Source organism: Oncorhynchus kisutch, unplaced genomic scaffold, assembly GCF_002021735.2.
Source record: "Oncorhynchus kisutch isolate 150728-3 unplaced genomic scaffold, Okis_V2 scaffold3610, whole genome shotgun sequence".
NCBI lineage: Eukaryota > Metazoa > Chordata > Actinopteri > Salmoniformes > Salmonidae > Oncorhynchus > Oncorhynchus kisutch.
The window spans coordinates 278,672-285,703 of NW_022265555.1; the positions used below are offsets into that span (position 1 = coordinate 278,672).

At 41.0% G+C, this 7,032-nt stretch overlaps 1 protein-coding gene across 2 annotated transcripts in view; it reads right to left on the bottom strand.

The window, feature by feature from the left end:
* Nucleotides 1-477, bottom strand: part of LOC109877623 (PTB domain-containing engulfment adapter protein 1) — a 33,067-nt gene extending 32,590 nt beyond the window's left edge. The window contains exon 1 of one of the 2 annotated variants that reach the window (XM_031820734.1): nt 181-477. The gene's annotated coding sequence lies outside the window, so the exon portion shown is untranslated. The remainder of the gene's footprint in view (nt 1-180) is intronic. The other variant, XM_031820735.1, reaches the window with a different exon arrangement.
* Between the last annotated feature and the right edge of the window lie 6,555 nt (nt 478-7,032).

Consider the following 7,032-nt stretch of genomic DNA (forward strand, 5'->3'; position numbering starts at 1 on the left):
AAAACAGCAGACATTGTGTTCAGTTTAATCGAACCAGCAATTCAATGAAACAAAATTGCCATAGCCTATAACTAACGATGTTAACTCATAGGAAAACGTAAAAGTCTGCACAAAAAGTAGCCTATGCATTCCCCCTTTTCCTAATAGGCTACAGAGAAGAGAGAGAAAACATTAACCCACCGAATGAAGTGAAAGATTCCTTGTTTTGTACGGTCTCCTTGTCGCCCAGCTGTCTCTCGTTCATTGCACGGTTCTGTTCCGTCTCTATTCACAAACGCGGACGGCGCGCACCGCTTCTTGAAAAGTTTAGTGACGTCAACCCAAGTATTTAAAAATCCGCTATTCCGCTGCAATTGAACAGCTCCCCATTTAAATTGATCACGTACATAACATTATATCATGGAAAAATTGTTTGGTATTAAAACTGAAACTGATCATATGCTTTGATGTTAGAAGATTAGAAGAAGTCTATTGCTGTCAAATATCTCTTTCTCTGGCAAAAAATAACTTTTGTGATTTCAAAAAACACGGGAAGACTTCTAGCCTTTCTAAATAACTTGAGACAGAACAGTAGATTACAGCATTGCACAGCCCCAACAGAGAAACAGTTGACATGATTGTTTATCATGGGCAGTGGCGACCCGTCATTCAGGGCAGTGGCGACCCGTCATTCAGCGCAGGTGCAGCCCCATCTGTTTTATGCCCCACCTCTTTAGCTAAAACAATATTTATATATATTTTTGTTGTCGCCTGTTTTGCATGTTATTTTGGCAGTAATACTAGTCACATATCAGTTTACAAACAATGTAAAAAATATATATATAATTGAGTTAATAAAGCCGCATACAAACATGGCCTCCTTTTTACTTTCTTGAGTAAGGCAGCTTCAAAATGCAGGTGTTTCAGTCTAGCTCAGTGCTTTCTGTGGTGGTGGGAGGGGCAGCCAGCAGAACATACAGAGCATAGGGTTGGTAATGTTCTCTAGCTGCGCCGTGATTGGCTCAGTGTCCGATCATTCATGGGGACACCACGTCACCAAAAAATCTACAGGGTGAGCTCTAGAAATTCAAGCTCCTTTGGTGATGCCATAGATTTATATTAGAAATGCCCGTCCAAGAAGGCTCAAGGTCACACATAAAATGACGTCAAATCATGTTATATCTACTGTAGCTTTGATTGTAATGATCAAATAGCAAGCTAGACAATCAGTCATCATCAGGAATCAAGTCGACAATCTACTGGCAAATCCTTTTCAATCATTGTCATATGAAGAGAAATGATAGATAAAACATATCAGTGCTCATCGGTCATTGGACATAAACATTACACAACAAGTTGGCAATCGCAAATTCAACAATGAGTGGTTTGGAAGGAATCAGTGGATAACTGCTAGTGTTGCAAAGCAATCACTAGCCTGCTATTCAGTGGAAAGGGTGTGTTTAAGGGTCTCTTTTCCAAACATAAAATGATTGACATTCACATGCAACACCATGGTCCAGAAAAGGTTGAATACATTGGCCATAACTTCTGCCTCGTTCAAAATAAATGGAAATTGGGAACTGGGCAATCTCAGACTTCAGTGAGTTCAAGACAACTGGAAACATGGAAAATTACGAGCTCCGACTGGGGAAATACGCTTTGAACGTTCATCCAACTCGGAATTTCAAGTCGGGAACTCGGGCTCTTTCTAGAGCTCCGACTTCAAGATCACTGAAGTCATGATTCAACTTTGTTTTTTTCAGAGTTCCCAGTTGTCTTGAAAGCACCATAAATTCAGAGATGACGTAAATCCAGTTTGATGACCAAATTTGCAGTTCAAGTGAGCATAGTACAACAAAAATGTATTGTATGCTGCTGCATAAATGATGTAATATGCCAGGGAGATATGTATACTGTAGCTAAGAAAGTAATACTAAGTGTATGTTGTGTAGTAAGCTGTTAGTAGCCCATGTGCCTCACCCTAATAATTTAGTCCTTTTCCCCCTCATAACATAGCCTACTGTTCTGACTTGGTGGTAGCCTGTTTTAGAGAAATGTCCTCATTGCATATTGTACATGCTTTCACTGTCTGCTTATATGCCCCTTTTATTTATCATATGGCTCTGACTTGGTGTACAGGGAGAATACTGTAAGAACGGCCCTTGTGCATTTCAAAAGTGCTAAACAGATAGTTATATTGACTACGTTCGTCCTAGCTAGCTCATTAATGTCTTAATCTAAATTAGGGATTGCCTCTTATCCGCTCATCATTCCCTTATGCCATAGTTTGTACATCTCAATTGTCAGTAGAAACCACATTTGTTTAAGCAAGTCAGCCATATCCGCTATGTTTTTTTTAAAGGCAATAAATGAGGCTGAGTGAACTGTTTCACTGCCAGACAAGGCTCCGCTGAAAGACAGGTGTAGCGGTGGTAAGGTGTTGGGACAGCTTCATGTAGGTCCTAATAGTTTTTGGGCACCGTTGGTTACCGTTATTGTTAAATTAATTGTTTAGTGTTGTGTTGTGTAGTGGTTTTGCTGGCATGCACCCCCCCCCCCCCCCCCCCCCCCCCCCCCCAAAAGATTTTTTTTTGATGGAGGGTGCATATTGGCATGATAGGCTATTACAAATATGCATAAGCATAGTGCTACAGTTTTTCCTTCGCTCTAGTTAGACTAGCCTATCAATGAATGTCTGAACTATTTTGGGAATAGGAGTGTAACTATCTAAATATACACACGTTTCAAAGTAGTCACATTCTAACTGAAAACTGGGACAGAGGAGAGAGGAGGGGTGATGACAGGTGAGGTGACGTGGTGGAATTGAAAAGCTCCTTTATGTTTTCATGTTGTCTGTTTCCCTCTAGTGATTCACTTCATCATAACAGAGTACCTCAGCTTGAGAGAGCATTGTGCTATAACCCCCCTTGGGAAAGATCATGTATCAGGCTGCTTGCTGAGGAAGTCCACTGTCACGGTCATAGGCTGGTTTATTTTGAACATCTTGGGATTTATATTTTACCGCCGCCTGGCAATCATTACACTCAGTAGAGAGAGAGGTTTTCAATACTGTGCCTCTTTGAGAACATGAATCTGCTCTGCTTCAATGTGGCTATAACAACTGAACATATTTTAATGTAATTCACTGAAAAAGACATGCATTCTCCTTTCCTATCGTCCTATGTCTGATTATGTGTGGAAACTGCCCATAGCAGATCAAACCCAAAACCAGCTCATGTAGTTGTACGGAAACAACTGATGACAGCAATTTTCATGGCGATTTTGCCTGTCTGAAAGGGCTCCCCATTCAGATCGATGGCTGATTGTGTGTCAATGCATCATCATTAGAATCTCCATCAGACAAAGAATAGGAAATGGGCTGCACGAAGAACGCATCACCAAACAAGGAACAGATGGACCTTACATTGACCCACATAGCATAACGCAACATGGCACACACTGAAGTGAGAGTGGTGCCTGTATTATTACATACAACGGTGTATTCTCTAACACCTTGAGCAATATTTCAAAGAGGATATCATTATGCATACACTACAATAAAGTGGATTGAAATGAACTGCATCATTGGTGTTGAGCAAAACCTGCAACAGAAAGTTGAGAAGTGTCGAGGTAAGTAAGATAAATGAATTATATTTTAAAGGAACATAAATAAAAGGACTTTGAAAGGTTAAAATCACAGTTAAAATCACAGGTGGCACCTTAATTGGGGAGGACGTGCGCGTGATAATGGCTGGAGTGGAATAGGTGGAATGGTATCAAATACATCAAACACATGGTTACCATGGTTACCATTTGATTCCATTCCATTCGCTCTGTTATTATGTGCCATCCTCCCCTCAGCATCCCCCACTGTTTAAAATGTTGAGAAGAAGTCAGGAGTTGGCTGGAATACCTGTTGGGATTGTATTAAGGAAGAAATCTAAATGTATGCATAGTCAATATTCACTACTTCATCATAAAAGCTGATTTATTGTCAATGCTTTCAAAGTACACTTAAATCATATTAGAGCTGAGACTTTTTATGGCATGACCTGTAGAGCATGGAAAATGCAGCAATGAGAGGACAATTTAACTAATGCACACAGATATATGATTCAGTATGTACTAGAATTCTTATGACTGCGTGAAAAACCAATCAGTGTCCAACTGTTCTGATACACATTACCAGTCAAACGTTTGAACACACCTACTTATTCCATGGTTCTTCTTTATTTTTTACTATGTTTTACAGAAATAGTGTAGGATAATAGTGAAGACATCAAAAAAAGGAAATAACCCATGTGGAATCATTTAGTAACCAAAAAGTGTTAAACAAATACACATATATTTTATATTTGAGATTCTTCAAAGTTGGCACCCTTTGCCTTGATGACAGCTTTGCACACTCTTATTCTCTCAACCAGATTAATGAGGTAGTCACCTGGAATGCATTTCAATTAACATGTGTGCCTTGTTAAAAGTACGTTTGTGGAATTTCTTGCCATCTTAATGTGTTTGAGCAAAACAGAAGATAGCCCTATTTGGGAAAAGACCAATTCCATATTATGGAAAGAACAGCTCAAATAAACAAAGAGAAACGACAGTCCATCATTACTTTAAGACATGAAGGTCAGTCAATCTGGAAAATGTCAAGAACTTTTAAAGTTTCTTCAAGTACAGTCACAAAAACCATCAAGCGCTATGATGAAACTGGCTCTCATGAGGCCAGCACAGGAAAGGCAGACGCAGAGTTACCTCTGCTGCAGGGGATAAGTTCATTAGAGTTAACTGCACCTCAGAAATCCGCAATTAACTGCACCTCAGATTGCAGCCCAAATAAATGCTTCACAGAGTTCAAGTAACAGACACATCTCAACACCAACTGTTCAAAGGAGACTGTGTGAATCAGGCCTTCATGGTTGATTTGCTGCAAAGAAACCACTACTAAAGGACACAATAAGAAGAAGAGACTTGCTTGGGCCAAGAAACACAAGCAATGGACATTAGACCAGTGGAAATCTGTCCTTTGGTCTGATGAGTCCAAAGGAGATTTTTGGTTCCAACCGTCGTGTTTCTGTGAGACGCAGAGTAGGTGAACGGATGATCTCCACATGTGTGTTTCCCACCATGAAGCATGGAGGAGGTGGTGTGGTGGTTTGCTGGTGACACTGTCAGTGATTTATTTAGAATTCAAGGCACACTTAACCAGCATGGCTACCACAGCATTCTGCAGCGATACACCATTCCATCTGGTTTGCGCTTAGTGGGACTATCATTTGGTTTTCAACAGGACAATGACCCAAAACACACCTCCAGGCTGTGTAAGGGCTATTTGACCAAGAAGGAGAGTGATGGAGTGCTGCATCAGATGACCTGGTCTCCACAATCACCCGATTGTGGAGCATTCCAGGTGACTGCCTCATGAAGCTGGTTGAGAGAATGCCAAGAGTGTGCAAAGCTGTCATCAAAGCAAAGGGTGGCTACTTTGAAGAATCTAAAATATATATCCATTTGATTAACACTTTTTTGGTTACTACATGATTCCATATGTGTTATTTCATAGTTTAGATGTCTTCACTATTATTCTACAATGTAGACAATAATAAAACATAAAGACTAACCCTTGAATGAGTAGGTGTGTCCAAACTTTTAACTGGTACTGTATATAACTCATATCCGCTACTATGGAACAATTTGATTTGTCACATGCTTTGTAAACAACAGGTGTAGGTAGACAGTGAGATGCTTATTTACGGGCCCTTCCCAACAATACAGAGAGAAAACAAGAGAAATAATAGAAAAATAAAAATAAATACACAATGAGTAAACTAGGCTATACACGGGGTACCAATACCGAGTCAATGTGCAGGGGTACGAGGTAATAACTAGGCTATACACGGGGTACCAATACCGAGTCAATGTGCAGGGGTACGAGGTAATAACTAGGCTATACACGGGGTACCAATACCGAGTCAATGTGCAGGGGTACGAGGTAATAACTAGGCTATACACGGGGTACCAATACCGAGTCAATGTGCAGGGGTACGAGGTAATAACTAGGCTATACACGGGGTACCAATACCGAGTCAATGTGCAGGGGTACGAGGTAATAACTAGGCTATACACGGGGTACCAATACCGAGTCAATGTGCAGGGGTACGAGGTAATAACTAGGCTATACACGGGGTACCAATACAGAGTCAATGTGCAGGGGTACGAGGTAATAACTAGGCTATACACGGGGTACCAATACCGAGTCAATGTGCAGGGGTACGAGGTAATAACTAGGCTATACACGGGGTACCAATACCGAGTCAATGTGCAGGGGTACGAGGTAATAACTAGGCTATACACGGGATACCAATACCGAGTCAATGTGCAGGGGTACGAGGTAATAACTAGGCTATACACGGGGTACCAATACCGAGTCAATGTGCAGGGGTACGAGGTAATAACTAGGCTATACACGGGGTACCAATACCGAGTCAATGTGCAGGGGTACGAGGTAATAACTAGGCTATACACGGGATACCAATACCGAGTCAATGTGCAGGGGTACGAGGTAATTGAGGTGGATATGTACACATACAGTAGGTAGGGATAAAGGTTACCAGGCAACAGGGTAGATAATGAACAGTAACAGCAGCGTATGTGATGAGTCACAGTAGTTCACTGTGAAACAGGATTCTGTGTTCTTGATCCTCAATTAAATGAAACAATTGGAACGGTTGAACATACTTATTGAGCAGTGTCTTTCTCTATAGGTTCCTATACATTCCTGTAACACGTCAATGAAATAGGCCTCTGGGGACATCAAAGTGCTCCTCACAATCAATATGGGGATCACGGAACACTTTAATCACCTGTCTACACTGAGATTGGCCGTTCTGTGTTCTCATACCACGCTGATTAGGGTTTCTAATTGGCCAAACCAAACTCATTATGCGTATTGTGCTAAATCAGTGTTGCATGGTCCCATCCAGATGCAAAGTCGGGAAATACGGACAAGATATACACACATGTACACACACACACACACACATACATGTACAC